This window comes from Pelodiscus sinensis, chromosome 11 (assembly GCF_052426305.1).
Source record: "Pelodiscus sinensis isolate ZL-2025 chromosome 11, ASM5242630v1, whole genome shotgun sequence".
Taxonomy (NCBI): Eukaryota; Metazoa; Chordata; order Testudines; family Trionychidae; genus Pelodiscus; species Pelodiscus sinensis.
The window spans coordinates 49989709-50009393 of record NC_143062.1 but is presented as its reverse complement, the minus strand read 5'-3'; the positions used below and the strand labels follow the sequence as shown (position 1 = coordinate 50009393).

The window sequence follows — 19685 nt, the reverse complement described above, 5'->3', positions numbered from 1 at the left end:
AACCGGAACAGTCCAGAAGAAAGAATTACTGCCTACGGCGTTTGACTTCAGAGAAACCCGCAAGGGACGCACGCAAGCAAACACTTCAGAATCTTTAGTTTATAGACTTCTTAGAAGTTATAAACACAACTCCAAGCCATTTTAAAGATTGCAAAATAAATAGTTGTTCTCTATTCTATTCAACTGCAGTCACGGTGAGGTAAGATTATTTCTGACAGCACTACAATGTATGCAAAGACCCATAGGACTTTTTGGCCTTATGAAGGCAAAACATAAATCCATTTGGAATTAGTTGATTTTTCTGTTCCTGAACGCTATTCTTATTAGAATGGACTTGCACACACAAAAAAGTCATTTACCATTCACCTCTGCTCCCCATGACTTATAGATATAGACTCAAAATAATACACTTAGCAAAAATCAAATACTTGAAGAAAAATACTATATTTGTTTTAAGTTCAAAAAAGGATATCATGGTATTATGGACCATTAAACAAAACCAAAGAGAGTTACAAAGTTCCAAATCATTAACACAAGACATCAGACCTTTACAGGGTGACATGTATTTCCAGAAATGAATGCAACAAGACCTTTGGCATCAGTGAGTTAATATTGTGAACTACAGTTCCCTTCTGAAATATACATTCTTTGCTACACTTCAGACTGCAAACCTCTATGTTTAGAAGCTAATTTACACTGGAATTTAATCATCTCTTCTCATGCATTTTGAGAATATCTAAAGTAAAGTCTTCCTCCTAAATTAACTTTGAAACTTTGCTATGCAAAGTAATATAATATCTAGTCAGATATGCTGATCTTACCTTGAAGGAAATTAATTGCTTGATTCTTCCTGTTAACTTTATCCTGATACTGTTAAAATTTCCCTAGGCAGTACTGGATTGTGCAATGTCTAAAGCTGCTCTGACAAGCTTGGATGTAGATAAAAACTCTAAGAATCACCAGTTGGGGGAAAAATGACATTTTTCCATCTTAAATACTTTCAAGTATTTGTCAAGAGGTTACTTTTTATTCTTTGAAGGCCTGATTTCAAGGTTGGAATTTTCAAGACACCTACATGATTTAGGAGCATATATCCTAAGTGATTTTGGAAAGCCATAGTTTCCAAAACAGAATCCAAAACTTGTTGGAAATGCGAGAGTCAGAAAAGGCTGAACACTTGGGAGAAATAAAGAGAAGGAACACACTTCTTATTCATGTATGCTCTAAGATGGTAATTCTGCAATTAGTTACTAGGAAAAGAAAAATCATAATCCGTGTGAGTTCCTCAAGAGAAAAACTACCCATTATCAATCAACCCCTATGACAGCAAATCTGCCTTCTGATAAGAACTTTCTACAAAAGGAAGAATAGAACTTAAATACTAATATGATATAGTAGGATTATTTTTCCTGAACATTTATTTGAACAGACAGGAAGGTTACTTACCTATAGTAACTGGAATGCTGAGAAATACATGGCCCATAGGACTATTCACTACGAATCTATGCAAGGAAGTTGATAAGCCAAAAAGCCTGCTTGGCCAACAAGGCACTGCTAGAATTACTGTTGATGTCTTGCTTCATCTCGTTCAAGGCCCATAATAGAGCATGGAAGAAAAGCACATATTAGTGGCTCTGACCACTGTACCAGGAATAGGTTCACTCTGGAATGATGCCCTTGAGCTGCACAGAAGCAGTAGGCTGGCCACTACTACTTCATCAGTGGTGCAAAGAGTTCCCAGGACAGGAAGCGCCACTGTTAGAATCCATTATCTTCGGAAGGCACACTGCCAAAAGGGTGCACTGGCGTCAGATGCGCCGATTCCAGATTGATTGCCTTTGGGTAGACTGCACTCCCCGCAACTTTTTACAGGGTAGATAGAGGAATCACGTTGCCTGAACACGTATTTTGCACAGGAAAGGTAGAAACATCTTGCAAACTTCCTGTACACTTGTAAGTTTGAAGAGGTAAAAACGCACTCTGGATTTCTGACGGGGCCAAAAAGCCTCGAGTCACATGGTTCTCTGGGTATGTGCCTCAGTCAAGTGGGAAGGAGGTGGTCGTTAGCCTCTTTGTAGGTTGCGGGGAAATGAAGGGTACACGCACGCAGCGCTTCCTTGTTTCAACAAGTAGCGCCATTGCTGCCATTCATCGGCAAGGGGGCTGGTAGTCCAAGCCATCACCGGTGTAGTTAATTCAGCAGGACATCTGTGGACAGATCGGCGAGAGGCACAACATCAGATGCACCGCTCCAATCATTACCCCTAAGAGTATCAGCAACTTGGTCAGCATAAACCGCTAGGTCCTCAGGGAAAACAAAGCGTACACGAGAGGGAGCGAAAAGGGCTTCTGCCCATTGAAGAGCCGATGGATCAGGTTTGCGATGGATATAAATCGTACCATTGAGTCCTCCTTGAGGCAGAGTACAAATCTGATAGGTTACACGCCGAAGCAGTTTGCGCTCAACGCCATCAGAGGCTGCCAGTTCTTCTGATTAAAAAGAAAAAACAATACTTAGGCTAAACAAATGAAAATTCCCTTGAAAAAAAAATCGCTTCAAGCATTCAAAATGTGTGCGCGCACTCTTGGGTACCAGAAAGACACCTTTTGTCACCCCTTAAGACACTCCTCCCTAGGTCATCCCCTTATAGCCAGAGCCAGCTCTCTAGGGAGTGAAACTTCTGCACATTCCATCCTGTAGAGAGGTCAAAAGCTTATGACAGCAAAACTAAGTTTCAAGATTTAATTCCGGTATTTCGCATTCCTCTCAGTACTAAGTCCGCCAATCTCAGGGCAACTGCAGATTGGACTTCCCTAGTCCGGCACCCTCGGGACCCAACTGGTCCTGAATGAGGGATTTGCCAGACCAGGGCATGTCCCGACACTGACCCCCAGCCTGCCAACCCTCCCACTGCCAGCAGCCCCCCTGCCACCAGCGACAGCTGGAGCTGCCGTGGGTTCCCAACCCCACTACCTCAGGCTGATTTGGGCTCTAGGCCCCACTGCCGTGGACTGCCACATGCTGGCCGGCATTGCTGTGGGCTCCCAGCTCTCGTAGGGTATCCATGCACCGATCCACTGCCACTGGACTCCCAGCCCTGGGGTTTTTAGTCCAAGCACATCCATGGTTCTGCCAGACCACGAATGTTGCCAGACCAGAATCCTAGGTTAGGAAGGGCCAACCTATAGATGTATCAAGTTCTTGTGTGCTCAAATATCAGTAGCATACATATAAAGGAAAACTGCCTGAATTTACACTACATATGCTAGAAATTAACAGTTTTTCAGCTACACCAAGATGCTACCCCTTTCTTGAATATTGAGGGGAAAAAATCTATATATTTTGATTAAAAAAGCCGTCCTGACTGCCCACCTGTACAATCAATCATCTTTTGGCATTTGCATTTATCCATACTATTCAAGATTATGGATACCAGTTGAAAATAGCACGCTGGGAATTCTCGTGCCCAACTAAGATTATTGAATGCTTTATATATATATTGCTTCACCCAACATTATAGCAATTTATCTTAGTACAAGGAAGATTCCCACAGTGACAGTAAAGTTGAAAAATTTTCCCTGTGACCTTGAAAACAAAAACTTGTGGGTTTTCCTTTCATCTGGAATGAAAAACTTGGGACATGTTCACCTACCTGAATCAAGAATCATTTACAAACGTGCTCTGAACAAAATCATTTATTAACTGCTCTGAGAGGATTATGGTGACACATTGTCCTGCAGGTTTTTGGTGTAGGGTGATGTTTCTATGACCATCATTTAGTTTAAGGATGGCAGAGATCCAAGAGAAACAAATACAGGTTCATAAGCTTGGCACAAACAATGTCAATTCAGAACATGCTATTGAAACCTCTTCTCTAGCCATAACACGGTGAGGCATCAAAGGAACACAGAGTTGAAGAAGAAACTGTCATCCATCCACGTAAGAGCCAACGCCGTCAACAGTTTAACTGAGAACAAGTAAGTGGAAGAGAAGACGAGATAACCTTTAGCAGCCATTTGGACCCTGGAGTATCTGGTTAGAACTTGCAGTGAAGGGATTTAAGGTCACCTTTGTTTCTTTCCTGAGAACAGCAGAAGCATCTATTTAATTAGCTTTAAATAAACTCAAAAACATCGGAATCTATTCCCATGAATGTCAGTGGCAAATTGATCCCAGTGACTTTGTTGTTGTTAGCAATAATAGTAAATAATAATACTTAGCACTTACAGAGCTGTTTTCATCCATTAACTAATTAACAGCTAATTTAGTTGGAGAACAAATATATTGTGGTCTTGGGTGGGTGGGGCGGGGGGGAAGGAATAATCACAGGACTCTGCAAATAAACATTTCCACATGTAGCTGGATATTAAAGTGTTTTAAAGGTATTCCTAAGGGACTTTATTAAAAACAAAGAAAAGTTTGAAGGAGCACTAACTGTAAAAAAAGAAAGGAGTTCAAATCATAGGAAGTGTTAATGATAGTATCAGTTTTCAAAACAAATACTATGGATCACAGCTGCCAAAAACTCAGATGTATGTAAATTATTGTGGTATGGGATTCTTTTTAATTTGTATTCTTGCAACTCATCGAAAGTGAAAAATTAATCGGAAATAGTGTTTCAAAATGGATTCCTCTCCAGCAATCTCTCCTCTATGTCAAAATTGTGCTTCGTAGGTATAACAACAAAAATGATTAATGACCCCTGACATTAGAATTTAAAATGCCCTTCATGCAAATGCACTGGTTCCTAGATTCTTTTGTAATACAATAGCAAGCAGGAATTAGAATTGCAAAAAGGAGCTACATGGAAACTACACAATGAAGTAGTTTCATTGTGGTATTGAAAGAGGAATATGAAATGAATACAAGATAACAGTGATATGAGCGTCTAAGCCAGCCTTCTCCCCTAAAACTGTCCATTCATTTAGATCACTCTTCATTGCCAAAAAAAAATTTACACGATTTGATCTGCTCAGCAAGAGCTTTTACACAGCAGAAAACAATGATTAATTTTACAAAGAAAAGGGAAGATTTATTCTTAAAGGGACATGGTCCATTAAAATTTGACCCATACCCTAAGGCTATGTCTAGACTGCAAGCCTCTTTCGAAAGAGGCTCTTTCGAAAGAGAGCGTCTAGACTGCACGCGGAACTGTATCCTGTATACTGCAAGCCGCTTTTTCGAAAGAAAGCACCCAGTGAGTCTGGATGCTCTCTTTCTAAAAAGCCTGTTTGCTTTCAAGAACGCCTTCTTTCGAAAGAGCACTTTTGAAAGAAGGCGTTCTTCCTCGTCGAATTAGGTTTACCACCGTCGAAAGAAAAGCCACATTCTTTCGATTTAACTTCGAAAGAACGCGGCTGCAGTCTAGACGCAGGTGAAGTTTTTTCGAAAAAAGGCTACTTTTTTCGAAAAAACCCCTGAGTCTGGACACAGCCTAAGTTGTATTAAAACAGCTTTTACAAAAGCTATATATGTATATATTTCCATGTTTTAAAAAAATCCAATGACCAACAAGGCCACTTCATCAGATGAGCTGGAGTGGAAATTACAGACTCCAGGGTATGTGTAAGAGAAAACGAAGTTGCCTGTCAATTGTAGGACCAATGTTAATGAAGCTAATTAAGTTAGTTTGGATGAGTCTCAATCATAGCATTGGATGTGGAAATGTGAATTTCAAAGGCAGGGAATTTGACTTTGTAACGTCTTAACCAGTTAACATCTTTATTCGAGCCTAAATGTGTAGTGTGGAACTTGTAAATGAACTCGGCCATCTCCCTCTGTATTCAGATTTTTTGCGTGTGGAAGAACGGCTACTTTTAAATCCATTATTGGAGGTTCAGTGAGGCTAAACTGTTCCCTGGAGTTTTATGCGTGTTGTGATAGTCTAGTCTATCTGCTACCCAAAAGCTATAAACCTGGAAATTACTGGCGTGCCATCATTTTAGACATTGTCACCCTTAGAGCAGTACTATCCATCTGTGTTGTCTCTCTGCACAGACCTTGTGCTCCCAGAACTCAAGACACCACAGACTTCCCGAGGAGCATCAGTAATTGCCCTGCAAATACCATCCTGGCCACCATAGATGTAGAAGCTCTTCACACCAATATTCCACACAAGGATGGACTACAAGCTTTCAGGAACACTACCCCAGTGATGCCATAAGCACACCCAATGGCTAAGCTATGAGACGTTGTTAGCCTTACTTAATTTGCTTCATTAACATTGATCCTACAATTGACAGGTAACGTCTTCTGCTGTTAAATACACCCGGGATTCTGTCATTTCCACTCCAACTCATCTGATGAAGTGGGTTTCACCCACGAAAGCTCATGACCTAATGCATGTTTTAGACTGTAAGGTGCCACCGGGCTGCTCATGACTCTTTAGACAATTCAACGTATTATTGATAGGAACAGTTGTACCTGCAGACGCCGCAGAGAGGAAGCATATTTGGGCTGGGCATTCCACAAACAGCAGGAGAGAGCGCTCTTGTGCCAAACAGCACAAATGGGAAAACGTTCTTGATTTAAGACAACCAGGAAGGTAAGAGGTTTGCAGGATCAGAGCCTACATTAAAATACTGGGATTTTAGCCCATTCCCTTTTACACATTTTGAGATTGCACAACGCACAGAAAGCAGCTAAAAGGTTTGCTCTGAAAAAAAGTATCAAGTAGCTCAAGCTAACAGGAGACTGGGTACATTTTTATAGTTTTAATTTATTCTGTTTACTGTCTAGCGCTCACAATATCCGCTAAGATACTTGAGCACAAAATGCCTTTCCTGCCAATTTGCTCCATTTCCATTTGTCAGACATTGATTTCTCTGACCTCCTTGTTTCTAATGGAGCACAAACCAGCATGGTGCTCGGCTAGTTAATTGCTTGTGTCCCCAGCATTATCAGTGACGTCAGCACAGCTCAGAGTAGCCCTGTCAACTTGCACTTTCTGTGCTGGAGCAGACCCAAAGCTCATCCTACACCGCCTCCAGGAACGCAGACAGTGCCACTTACGTTTCAAGGACCTCAGGCTGGCGGGTTGTGTGTGTTGGCTCAAAACAAGGATTGTCTGGGCAGGATACAGCAGAGCTTTGTGCAGGAGAAGCAAAGGGTCAGTTCACTGAACTAGGGCAGCCTGGTTCTCTGCAACAGTACTGGGCCGAGTGCTACCTGAGGTCTGCTCTAGCCACATGGCCCACAAGGGGCTCTCTCCTGGCTGGTCATAACCACACAATGGGATGTCTAACTACAGTGTCTCCTGCCTACACGCCCCTGAAGGGATGTCAGCATATGAACTGGCTCTGTTAGCCCCAGGTCTACTGGCGATTCCTCATTGGGAGGGTGGGGGGGGCGCGGAGGGGAGGGTAACAAGCTGAAGACTCCAATTCGGTCCCCTTTGTGCAGTAGGCACGGTACCAGGCAGACAGACCGGGGCGATGGAATGGCCCATTGGCAGCACAATCAGAGGGAATTTACCGCTTGTCCATCACCCCCGGTCAGGGCAGAGTTCTGCTCAGACCGAGGAGCAGCACAGCCTGGAGCAGAGACCCCAAGAGCCCCATCACCAGTGCGACGGAGACTGCATCCAACACCTGGAACCACAGGTATAAAAGCAGCTGAGCCCCTGCTATGCCTCTGCTCTCCTGCACGGGATTATCCCGTGCGTAAGGCAGCAAAGAAAACATGTGGCCAGTAACATGATGTAGGATGGATAGGGTGGAAAGTGAGTCAAAAATATATAAATACAAAAGCAACTCAACAAAACCTAAGTTGCTTGGGTGGCCTTTCCTCTCAAGACAGAGCAACAGAGTTAAGGGACCAGACTGACTCTCGTGCATCACACTTATCTGGCAGACTCCAGGCACCTTCCAATGAAGCCCAATTTAAATCCCCTTTACAAGGTGAGAGTGGAGAAGAGGAGCCTTTGGGAAATAAGCATCATGCCCAAGATGTTGAATTAAAGGGATATAGTTGGGAATTACAGCTATTTGTTATGCTTTATTCCAACGCTAACACAGAGAAACAAACTGCTCGGAAGCAAGGGGAGGGAAAGAAAGATGTGCCCCCAGGCTGAGATTACACACAGACCAAATTTTAGCCCAAAGCAAACTAAAAAGCTAAGATGCAAACCCTGATAAAAGACATTCGTAATTGAAACAACAAACTACACTTAAACTTTAGCATCAGACATAGAATTACATATTGGTTAAGACAACCCTCCCCCAGCTACACAATCTGTTTTGTGGATGCCTTTGTGGATTCTGCGCATTGCGGAGGCAGAGATGAGTTTCCCACTTACAGAGCAGGATGATATGCACTCTATAGTTCCAAGACAGACCAAGGGCATGGGACGGGACTTCACAGAAAACTGTAAACGGGGCTCCACAGCACACCTTGTCAAAAAACCATGAGTGAGCTACAGTCAAATTAAACTGTGAGGGGAAACGAGAGAAGATTTAAAGCTTGAGAGAATGTTGCTTATAAATGGCTTTAAAAAACCAGAGGACATGTTTAAATGGCTCTTTGTCAAATACTTATGTGAGGACAGATTAGATCTCACACAGCATTGCCCATCTGCAAATCAAAGGTTTTCAAAATGGCTTCTGGCTTCCCAATCATGGTGGAGGGTGTGTGGAGCGTGGCAGGGATTGCACAAAAAACGTGTCTGAAAACTAGAGTTAGATGAAAGCAAAGTCAATACTGAAGATGATACAAGCATTAAAACTAGGGGGAAAATAGAAAAAAATGGAAAGCACCAATGCCACCAAAATGTTTTACTTTAGAAAGGGAAACAATGGCAGACCGATTTTTTTTAAAGAGGATGATTCCGACTTAAATTGGCAAAATTTTCATAAGCAGATGTTTCTTCTTTGGTGCAGCGTTACTTTGCTGAACATTCAGCATGAGTGATGAATGAAGCAAAGTGTACCCCATGTAAATGAGACTACTTTGGAATCTCTGTTGTGTCTAGAGGGATCAGATAACTTAGAAGGAGATGAGGACAAATAGCTTGTAATAAAATCAAAACATCCTGAGGTTGGGACATCAGACAGAACGCGTGGCCTAAAACCATAGCCAAAACATTGTATTTGCAGCAAAAACTGCACCGAGTACTACAGTACTATTTCACAGTACTATATTTAAGACCGATATTTAGTAACTGAATAGGAAAATTAACAATTTCTCATTTCTGACTGTACAAACTTACTTTTGTAAAGACTGTGGATATTTGGTTACCAGAAATAAAACATAGCATGAGATAAGCACAGCAGCTTTCTGACCAGATATACAATGCCAGAATAAATGCATGAATTGAACAGTGTGCGCCTATAATTAAATTAAACAAACCCTATATAAACATGCACATCGGCACACACGTATTCAAGGAACTTTGTCTTTGACCACATCTTTCAGGTGATTATACTATTTTTTGCATTGGCAACCTACACCATAGTAAGTTAGTGCCCTGCTAATTAACCTAAGCTGAGACACACGGCCTACAATGGAGCTATGATAACTTACACCCACTCTAAATCTACCCCTTTGTGTCTCTTCTGACTGTGAGACACAAACATATTTGAGACGTATCTGATGCACTTATTCCCCACTCTCACTCAACGTTACTTTTGTTTTCTATCATTTTCCGTAACAAAAATCTTTCTACAGCAGAGTAAAAATTAAGTATTCGAATCGTGAAGAGCTTTGAGGTAAAATCTGAATACAATTGACAATAGCAGCATGTAAATACTAGCACTGATATACTCATCTGTCTTTTCCCTTCCTTTTCCCCCAAAGTAACATTACAAACCTGTCTTTCCATGTAGCCTATTATTGGCCATTTAAGCGACCTCAAAGCTCACTGAACTCAAGAATCTTCTCTTACTATTAAGAAATGACTGCACACATTTACATCAGTGCTACTGGTCTTTGTTACTTTGAATTCATATTACAGGAGAAATACCTGACGGCCAGACCTGAAGCGGACACTGATTGAGATAGCTCCACTATAATCAACCAAGCTACGTTGATTTATAGCAGCTGAGAATCTGATCTTAAGTATTTGTCTTGTCTTCCTTCCTTCCTTCCCTGATCAATTAACGTCAGTTACCAGGATCTCCCAAGCTCTGTAATATCATGCGACGTGAAAGAGAGAATGCTTTTATTTTTCCAATTGATGATGTGTTTCCTATGTAGGTGCTACCTTTCTGGCTTGGTAATATTGAATATTTAAATACCGGCATCTTGAACCTTTCATCAGCAGCTTCAAACCCAGACCAATTTCCCCAACTGTCAATCTCCTACAATGATGTTCTTGGCTCAAATACAAACAGAACATTATGTTTGTCAGCGTACCAAACTGATTTTTGGCTGTCTTTTCCCCATGTCTACTCATTCCATTAACTCATTATCCCTAATTTTTGGGCAAATGACTATCACCATAGCAAAGGATAATAGCGATAATATACAGACTCGCCGCATTTCCTTATGCAGATAATTTTTTTCATAGATAAAGCCATCAAATCTAGTTTTTGTACAAAGCCTCACTTCATCTCAGGAGTCTATCCTTTTTCCTCTCCTTCCTCCCACAATTTCTTTAGCTTCTACACTCCTTTTCAACCATATCAAACACCTTTTCCCAAGTCTAACAAAAGCAGAATTATATTCTTTTCTAATACACTGTTTTCAATGCTCCTCCAACATCTGCTAATTCTCCACCCTTAATAAACGTGCTTAGTCCCTGTATATGGAGTTAGATATATTTAATTTAACTATTTCTTTAAGAAGAATCTAAAAAAAAATTAGCCTGCACAAATTATGTTAAGCTATATATTTACTCAATGATGGTGGAAAATCTTCATCAAAAAATAAATTGAAAGCATCAATTAAGGGTCTGGAGAGCAGATGTAAATGCTTTGAATATTCAGTGTCAACTCCAGGGGTTTCTTCTGCTATCATAGCTAGAATTTCTTATAATAACGTGCTCTCGTTTTCCATTAACATTTGGAACTTTATTTCATTTCATTTCCATAGTCCTCACAAATGTAATGGACGATGGAAATTTATCCAAGCTTTGCAACTGTCTGTGATGCCCTGCAAAAGTTTCACATTGCTCTTTGGAATTTCTAAATTGTATTAGCAAGGTTGGAGGGATTTATTTATATCCTTTTTGCATCTTTAGCTTTTTTGCCAATCACTCTTCACCATTTCCTCTTATGATTTATATCATATACTATAGAGCGCCCTCTAGTTTTTCCCATTCTGGAGAATATTCAATTTACTTCATGCTAATAAACTGCTTAAACTCATTTACAAAACTCATCTTTTTATGCCTTTGATCTAAAATAATAATTTCATTGCTACTCTGGGTAACAGTAATGAAACTGACCAGAATCTTGTTAGTTGTACTCTGTTTTGGTGCCAAATTTAATCATTCACCAAAGAAAGTTTTTCCATTAGCCTTTGGTGAACAAATTGGGTCTTTTACAGTGCTCTTAATATATTTTGATATTCATCACTAGACAAATTAGTATCTGTGTTTTGCAGGCTTTGGATCAATCAGTATACCTGGCAGCCTACGTATTTATTCCTGTTTAATATTTAATTCTTCCCCTATTTCCCTTGTGTTACTGCATACAACTCTGCAAAGCTTTGTTCCTTTAGATCATCTCCTGGTGTAAATTGTTTTACAATGTTTCATAAGTAGAATATTGCACACAAATTCTATTTATTGTACAATCAGCCCCACACACACTGCATGTTGCACTTCACTGCCTTGGTCAATGTTTAATGCAGATATTTATAAGGCAATAGTTGTTTCCCATTTCCTTTGAATTAATACTGCTTTGCTTAAAAATGTGGGTCACAGATAAAATATTATTTTGAGAAAAGGCTACCAATTTCTTTAACACATAGTTGCATATACAGCCCACTCATTTAAAGTCCATGTCCTTACAGTCTATGTCCTTTGTACATATTCAGTTTGAATTAATGAAAATATAGCTGGCAAGTAAAAAAAAAAGTTAGTCATTGTTATTTTTAGCTGTTACATATTGAACGTGGCTAACTGTAGTAATTCAACACTATTATCATACCACCTTCACCCCCCACTAATAACCTTCCAGAGTTGGAAAAGACTAACATTCATCAGACCCGTCATTCTTCATAGTCTCTAATGAGACCTAGCCTTCAGCAGATGTAGCTCAGGAGCAATTTTTGATGGGGAAAAAGGAAAAGCGGAAGGAGATCTAAACCCATAGAATGTAATATACCTAACTTAAGAACGGCCACACTGCGTCAGACCAAAGATCCATCTAGCCCAGCGTCCTGTCGCCCAACAGTGGCCAATGCCAGATGCCCCGGAGGGAGTGAACAGAACAGGGAATCTTCAAGTGATCCCTCTTCTATCACCCATTCCCAGTCTCTGACAGAGGCTACGGACACCATTCCTACCCCTCCTGGCTAATAGCCCCTGAGGGACATCTCCTCCATACATTTATCTAGTGCTTTCCTGAACCCTGTTAATGTCCTGGTCTTCACAACTTCCTCTGGCAATTTCCACAGACTGACTGTGAGCTGCATGAAGAAAAGCTTCCTTTTGTTCATTTAAAACCTGCTGCCTATTCATTTCATTTGGTGACCTCTAGATCTTATGTTAGGGGAACAAGTAAATAACTTTTCCTTATTCAATTTTTCTACACCAGTCATGATTTTATAGACCTCTATCATATGCCTCCTTAGTCTCCTCTTTTAATCTCTCTTCATATGGGACCAGTTCCAAACCCCTAATCATTTCTGTTGCCCTGTTCTGAGCCTTTTCCAATGCCAATATATCTTTTTTTGAGATGAGGCGACCACATCTGCACACCATATTCTGTAATATCTTGCTCTTTGTAGAGAGAAAATGGTTTTGTCCTATGAGAAAAAAGTTATTCCCATGTTTGTTTTAATAGGTCTTTTGGTGCTACAAGATTCCTGACAACAACACACACACACATATGTATATATTTATTTAAGGGTGGTTTATCGTCTACATTTTTGGGACACCATGTTTATTATAAATTAGATTGTGTCTCTTGAATAATGAATTGTAATCACCTATAAAACTCTTAATTAGATTTGTTTAAGTTCTTAAAAAAAAATGGGGGAAGTGTAGCATTAAAAAAATCCAAGCGAGCTGCCTTAGCTACAACACAAGCCAAATCAGTTATGGTATTAATAATTCAATGTTGGTAGAAAACTGCACTATTATGACTGATTTATACAGACTGAAGTAGGCATGTGTTATGCTACAGGTGGGTGTGAGGTCACAAGAAACCACAGTTTTCCCAGAAGTACAGAGTCAAAAAGGTCATTTGTGGTAAAGGATCTTTTGGATTAGTCTTTTAAATCAATGCATGAATTAAAGGCAATTTACATATAAATGGGCTAATACTCTGGCTTTGAAATTAAATGAATTTTTAAAAGACTTAAGGAACAGCAGAAAAGGTCAGTGAGGTATTAAGTGTACATAATGTGATTTTTTTTAGTAATTGCTCGTTGTGGAAACTATATATTTCTGGTTCACGTCGGTTTATTAATATTTTGTGTTCCCAATTAGTTCTGTCAAAAACATACAGCTAGCTATGAGTAAGCAATATGGAAAAGCAATCCCACATGAAAGGAGTAGCAGAACTGAGGAACCAGGGAGGAGATCTTCTGACTGCAGGCATTTTGAAAATTGACCTTGGTTTGCACCCTATGTTGCTAAAAAGTAACATCGTATTATGTGGTAATCAGGTGATCTGCTTTGGCATTTATTTTAGGTTCTGAAGGGACACAAGAAAATTCTCTCCCGGCCTCTACTAGGGCCAGATGGTCTCCCCATTTCCACCCATATAAATTAAAATAGTCTCCACTGGCATCTATGGCCCAGATCCTGTACTGTGATTTGTTTGGGTACGACAGTCCAGTTACAGCAGCCCATGTGGGTCATAATAAAGGACCGTGAATATGGCGAAGTAGCAACATAACAGAAATGTGAGGGATGATTCGTACCCATTGCCTATGGAAAAGCACCAGTATAAAGGCCAAGGGATAGGGTGGGAGGAAGGGATATCACAAGTTTACTGTGCATGATTGTTCTAGGATTCTGTTTCCTTTTAAAAGATTTTCTTTGACAGAGCACAGAATGCCTTGATACTATCCACTGTTGCCATTCATAGATGGCTGCTGATGCCTAAACCGTTACTTTCTTGCCACCTGGTGTTCTACTGGGGCTCTTCGCTTGACAGAGAAGGGAACATTGGCCACGAGGGGTCCAACCTGGTGCACTAAAGCTTATGTTCTACCCATTGATTACTGACTCCTTTTTAAAGAACAAACCCATAGAATTAAATTATTATATAGCACATGGTCCTGGGGTTCCTAGGGAGGGCCAGGGCATAGTGCATGAGGAAGTTAATACAGTGAAAGACAACTGGGTTAACAACTCATATCTCTACTGAAGCACCGTGTCAGTTCGTTCTGCTCACCAGACATTCACTTCCCATGGCTTTAATGTAACAAATCAACCACTGCAATAACTCACTCTCAATTCTGATGTCACTTTGATAGCTGGACTTCCAATCCATCTGTACTGCCCATGTCCATACAATTAACCTGAGCATGTCTAATATTGGGCCACCTAACTTACTTTCACCGGTGGGTTTCCAAAACAAGGAGTGGGCATTCCAAAATAAGATAAACGTGTATCTCTTCTCCAACAGTAGCCTTAGTTTGCACCTGTACAGAGTGAAGAGAAGGAGACTTATAGATGACCTATGCTCCACTCGGAGTACAAGGGTTTAAGAGAAGAAGTAGTGCACTGGCATTTCGCAAGCCACAAGAAAGGTATCAATAGCCAGCTCAAAATATATTAACTCACTAAACAACAATATAAGAATTCAACTATTTAACTAAAGGATCCATTAGCAGAAAACCAATAGTGGAGGTAGGATACTATGAAGCATCATAAAAATGCCTTCCGGCATTTAATAAGCACAAAACCAGTATGTTTCTATAGATATATTATATAGTAACTTCTACAAAACTCTATAGTTAAAATAGCAAATTGTAACTTTTCTATAGCTTTTTAAAACTACACTACACAATTCGGTAGCGAGTATCTACCTAGTATGTTGTGCATGATGGTTAAACAATTATAGAAAGACTCTTGATTAAATTTCACATGGTATTTGTTAATCAGGAAATGCACAAATAATTCTCTATACATTTAACCCTTCTTATTCAGCTATTTTAAAGAGGAAACACTGAATTTATACAGTAATCAGTACATTGCTCCCATGTCCCCCTCTCTGTGGAGCAAGGTAACGTACGTGTACTGAGGATGATGGATGAGCACTAGAGACCACATTAAAAACAAAAAACAAACAAAAAAAAGCAAGTCATGAAGATACAGTAAGAGAGTCACAGAAGATTTCACGAAAAAGACTTCAAGAGGCCATTGAGTCTAACCCCTTGCCCAAAAGCAGGAAAAACCCCAACTCAGAATGGCTGGGCTAAAGCAGATCAATCGCCACATTGTATGTATTCTAAATCTCTACAAGCTCTACTCTCATAGGTTAAGTTTAGACAACAGGCTTTTGTAGACAGATACTGTCGACAAAGCCTCTGTCGACAAAGAGCATCTAGACTACAGCCAGTTCTGTCAACAAAGCAAGCCGCTTTTTCGACAGAGTCTAGACACTTTTTTTGAAAAAGCACAGGGTGGATGCAATAGCACCTTTTGTCGACAGAACTCTGTTGACAAAAGGTGTTATTCCTTGTAGAATGAGGTTTACCGCCGTCAACAAAACTGCCGCGTTCTGTCGACTTACTGTCAACAGAACATGGCGATAGCGTAGACGCAGGTATAGTTTTGTTGACAAGAGTCCACTTTTATCGACAAAACCCTGTAGTCTAGACACACCCACAGGGAGAAAGGTGAGAATGAAGCTACTGATCAGAAGTGACAAGAACAGAAAGAACACGGTGTCAGGCCAAAATTTACTACAAAGGCACCAAAATAGAAAGATACATTTACATAAATAAAAATTACCTCAGAACTATGTAACCTCAACATGATCTCAGATGTCCAGATACTCAAAAATCAGCCCACTTCTTTTCTGACCCGCCAGTTAGGCGACTCACTTTAGGAACATATGTTTGGAAATTTTGTCCTTTGGATCTATGCATAAAAATATGTTTAAAAAAATCTAGGATGCATAAATAGGAATATAAAAATCTACAGTATATCACAGGACTCTGTACAGGGCTGTGTATGAGACCTTTGCCACATACACAGAGTAACGTGCACAATCCTGACTACCACTGTATTGAAAAGACAGCATAGAAATGGAGACGACCAAGAGAGGTCAGCCAGAATTATGCAGGCCCTGGAGAATCTGGGATAGTAAAAAAAGTTAGAGAAACTAGATCTGTTCTTTGGAAAATAAATTAACAGGGGATCACACCAAAGCATTCAGAATTCTGAAGGGAAAAAAAATTATACACTCTGCAAGGTTCTAAGCTCATGTCAAATAAAAGAACAAAGGGCACGAACTTAAGCTAAAGAAAGGTCACGCACTAAAAGAATTTACGCAGAAATGCTTTACACAGCAAATAGCGACAATAGAAAATAAACCACCTACAGCCGTCTTTGGAACAACTGATATAAACTTTACAAAGGCGACAGGTGGCCGAAGGACAGAATCGTTGTGCAGAGAGGACTGGCCTTTTGGAAAATGGGTTTTGTGCTAGGGTGGGGAGTAAGTCGCTTATATTATTTTCCTATATACCGTCTGTTACCTCAGGCAATATGTGGCTAGCATGACGACAATACAAAAAAGTATCTGAACCAAACTAATATAATAGAAAGTGGGCGTATTTCCAGTAGGGTCTTGTGGGAATCTGTCCTTGGCCATATGTTAGTCAGTATTTTTATTGACGACGGGTCAAGAAAACAATCACTAATGAAGTTTGCAGAGGAATTTGAGGAGTAGTAACTGAGTCAGAGATCCAGATCCCGCATAAATTGGGCACAAGCCAACAATTAGGGATGATAAAATGAGGTTAATTGGCTATCTGTGTAACTGCTGAAAAATGTCAGCAGTTAAATGCACCCACAGTGTGAGGTAACCACCACCTCCCCATGAGCCTGTGCACACCGCAAGCCAGCTTAAAGCCAGCTCCCCACATGTACCAGCTCCCGGTGCTCCTACCTGCCACCCCAGATACAGAGGCAGCAGCACGGGACGGCAGTTGGCTCTCCTGGAACCAGTGCGTGCCAGGAACCGGGTCCCCATACGTACTGGCTCTCACCTGCCACCCCACACCTTGGGAGCTGCATGTAACTATTTGGGAAACTGATAAGCTCATGCTTCAAGAGGAGTAGCAACAGTCGGCTTTTACAACTTTGTATTTGGCACTGGCGCAACTGCTGCTGGAATACTGGGTCCAATTCTGGTGCCCCCAATTCATGAAGAAAGATGAAAAATTGGACAGTGTTTAGAGAAGGGCCGCAAAAATGACTAAGGGATTTGAAAACAGATCTCAGTGGTAAACTCAAGAAGCTCAATCTATTTAGGTTAACCAAGAACAGGTGTAATCACAGTCTGTAAGTATCTACACAGGGAGTAACTATTTAATAATTGGTTTTTCTTTCTAGCTGAGAACGGGCTAACATGATGGACTGGCAGGAAGTTGAATCTATACAGAGACATAAAAAAGGCATACATTTTTGACAGTTATCTGCCCCCCAAAAGGCAAGTAACTCCAAATTATTTCTGAAGCTGTATTCGTAACCACTGGATAGCCCTGCTCACAACCCTCTCAGCCTTTTACACGTTTGACATCTACGTACAGCCTACATGCTTTGAGCCATCTAGTTAGATTACAGCATCATCTGTTAAGCAAGAGGATGGGAGGGGAGCGGTTTAAAGAGAAATATTAAGAAAATGCTCAAGGGGGTTGCGTCCGTGATAGCTCATGATGCCATCTCTAGTCGCTGTTTCACGCTCCAGTGTGTTTCATTCAATAGAAAACTGAAAAGTCCCAAGACAAACAGTAAACACATGACCTAAAAATATTCACACGGGTGTGGAATCAGAGTGGAATCTACAGTTATACAGGGAACGCCACCTCTGACCTTAACGAAGGCTTCGTCTCTTCTTCAAATGCCTTGTCTAGCCCACCTCTTCCGGGATACCTGTAAGAATGCATTAAAAAACATGGTGGGTGAGGGGCCAGCTGAGGAGAGCTGACACTCGATACGTTTTTAAAATGCAAGCATAGCAAAGTATCAAATGGATCTTCCTCAGATCCTTCATTTGGCCCGAGAACATTCATTTGCACTTTTGGGGGGAGGGGACATTTCAAATATTCCCTGAGAGGCGCAAAGAAACTGACCCTGTCAAAGGGATCTTACTCCACAAGAAATCCCCTTGACATCAGTGGGGTGAGCCAAACTGGCCTTCAGATTGTCAACTCTCTGGGGCAGAGACACTTTCTTTATGTGTGTCTGCATAGCATCTAGGAGCATGGGAGCCTGATCCAATTAGGTGCTTCTGGATGCAATACCAATGTGAACTAAATCCTGTTAACACCACCTGCCTTGATTAAGAGGGATAAATAAGCATTGAATCAACAGTTCACTATTGTCTTTGTTCAAAGAGTTTCTGCTAATAAGTTACTCTTGGGTTACTATCATTCAATCATGCTGCTAATGGGAAAGCTTCCTCAGTAATTGGTCCATTTTAGACAGCAGAAATGGTTTGGGAATCATTAATGATTTGTGGTGACTTTCCCTGTAAGGATGACAATGCATTAGTTTACCAGATGCCAGATCAGGCCATGGGCCATTAACGAGAAGGCGTTCTCTGAACACTTTCAGAACAAATACCAGCTGGTTTATTTTCAGCACGCAGACATAATCAGACGCATCTCACATCCGATTCACTACAATGCTGTCAGAGACATTATAAATTAAAGGCTGCAAATGCTCATTACCATTTCTTCGTGTAAAAAGCAGCACATCATCTCACAGAGATCCAAAACATCAAGTGTATCGTTTTAAAGGGGCTTGATAAAGTTAGACAATTTATATTTCACAACATTCATAAACAAGCCTTTTAACTGTACAACTATTCCAAATATCCTTTATCGATATTCTGTCCTACTATAGCATTTGGACCAGCCAATTTCTTTCCTGGCACAAATTTTTTGATGGCCAAGGAAGATGAAGAATGCAGTTGAAATGTATTTGTAAATGTGGGCTGCTGCATTCCAAATCACCACAGTCGCCAAAACAAAAGAAAAAAAAGTTAAAAAAAACCCAAAAGACAACTCATGCCTGATTGCAAGGCACTGTCCGGTGCACGGCACTGGTGAATAGGACTACACCCAACAGGTCTTGGCAATCAACTGACTCATTTTTAAGTGGCGCCAGCATCACTCGCGTATCTGCAAAATACATTTTAGCCAAGTGAAATAATCTCTCCAGGTCTGCTGCATGGAGAGATTGGTCACACTAATCCAGGCCAGGTCTAATTGAAAAAACAGAACATAAAAACAGACTGGGGCTGCGGGTGGGGAAGAGCGGAGAATTCTTCCATAAACATGGTCTTTTGCTGATTTATTTTATTTTGCTGTTCCAACTTCCAGATTAGCCTTC

The 19685-nt window shown here is 40.7% G+C and overlaps 1 protein-coding gene and 1 long non-coding RNA gene across 18 annotated transcripts in view; one reads left to right on the top strand and one right to left on the bottom strand.

Annotated features, from left to right (window-relative positions):
• Positions 1–19685, bottom strand: part of FHIT (fragile histidine triad diadenosine triphosphatase) — a 1114957-nt gene that overhangs the window by 802071 nt on the left and 293201 nt on the right. For 12 of the 16 annotated variants that reach the window (XM_075938454.2, XM_089781284.1, XM_075938441.2 and 9 more), the window contains one exon: positions 18162–18221. The exons of 2 other annotated variants lie outside the window; for them this stretch is intronic. The gene's annotated coding sequence lies outside the window, so the exon portion shown is untranslated. Of the gene's footprint in view, positions 1–1446; positions 2491–18161; positions 18222–19685 lie in introns of all 16 variants that reach the window. 2 more of the 16 variants (XM_089781282.1, XM_089781283.1) reach the window with 1 other exon arrangement.
• LOC142830896 (uncharacterized) overlaps positions 3839–19685 on the top strand; it is a 79311-nt gene continuing 63464 nt past the window's right edge. The window contains exons 1-2 of one of the 2 annotated variants that reach the window (XR_016350461.1): positions 3839–3978; positions 7403–7602. This is a non-coding gene — a long non-coding RNA (uncharacterized LOC142830896). Of the gene's footprint in view, positions 3979–6408; positions 6546–7402; positions 7603–19685 lie in introns of those variants that run through there. The other variant, XR_016350460.1, reaches the window with a different exon arrangement.